The sequence below is a fragment of the Meleagris gallopavo genome, unplaced genomic scaffold, assembly GCF_000146605.3.
Source record: "Meleagris gallopavo isolate NT-WF06-2002-E0010 breed Aviagen turkey brand Nicholas breeding stock unplaced genomic scaffold, Turkey_5.1 ChrUn_random_7180001845468, whole genome shotgun sequence".
NCBI classification, from domain to species: domain Eukaryota; kingdom Metazoa; phylum Chordata; class Aves; order Galliformes; family Phasianidae; genus Meleagris; species Meleagris gallopavo.
In genome coordinates this window covers 1-900 of record NW_011113614.1, presented here as the reverse complement: position 1 = coordinate 900, position 900 = coordinate 1, and the positions used below count along the sequence as shown (strand labels likewise).

General features: G+C 57.0%; 1 long non-coding RNA gene across 1 annotated transcript; it reads left to right on the top strand.

Annotated features, from left to right (window-relative positions):
* On the top strand, window positions 1–783 carry LOC109364322. The gene is made up of 3 exons (XR_002110315.1): window positions 1–83; window positions 200–292; window positions 679–783. It is a non-coding gene; the product is annotated as an uncharacterized LOC109364322 (long non-coding RNA).
* The last annotated feature ends 117 nt before the right edge of the window (window positions 784–900 follow it).

Genomic DNA, 900 nt, shown 5'->3' with positions numbered 1-900 from the left:
GCTGCAAGAACATTGTGTCACACCCTTCAGCAGAGATGATGCTGAAGATCAGGAAATCACAGCGAGCAGCACAGTTCCTGCAGGTAACCTGCTGTAACTTTCCCGGCCACCTCCGCCTCGGAACCCTACCTCAGCATACACAACCTATGCTCTGGCAGCAGCCATGATGCCACACCTCAATCCCCTCTTCTGCTTTCAGCTTCAGCAAACATCGTTGAAAGCTCTGGGCCGGCTCATGGTGGTCCTGCTTGAGACAGTGACCCCCCATGGATTCTTCCAGAACATAGTCCCTGTGAGTATGTGTGGGGCAAGGGAGGAAGCATGCTGCCTGTCGATAGCAGGGACAGAGATCTGGGACTGAGAGGATGATCGAAGGGGGAGAAATCTCCTGCTAACGGGCCAGCTCACTGAGAGCTGAGAAATGGGCAGAGAAATGTGCCTTGCAGGGAGAAAGGCCGGAGCCAGGCCTCTGGCAGGCCACAGCTGAGGAGAACCTTCCGAGTTAGGAGGCAGGAGTGTCTGCAGAGAATGGGAGCAGTAGTGTCAGTGCTCAGTGAGGCGGGGGTCCGCGTGGAGCCACAGGGCAGGCTCTGAGGGAAACTGTTGGGAAAAGAGGGACAGGGAGAGGGATGGCAGGAAAGGAAAGATGTCCTCAGTAAGACAGATGTTCTGCTCCAGGTCCTGCAGAGATCAGTGACCTCAAACAACGTGTGGGAGCGAAGGAGGGCCCTGCAGACCTGCTCCCAGATGCTGGCTACATGTGAAGAGCTTCAAGTGAGTAAAGAGCCCCACTGCATGCTCCCCTGCTCCCTCCCCAGTGCCCCTGTGCTGGAAGGCGAGCTCCGCCCAGCTGTGCATGCTGTGTCACCCATTGTGTGGGGAAGGCACAGGCAGGAGAAG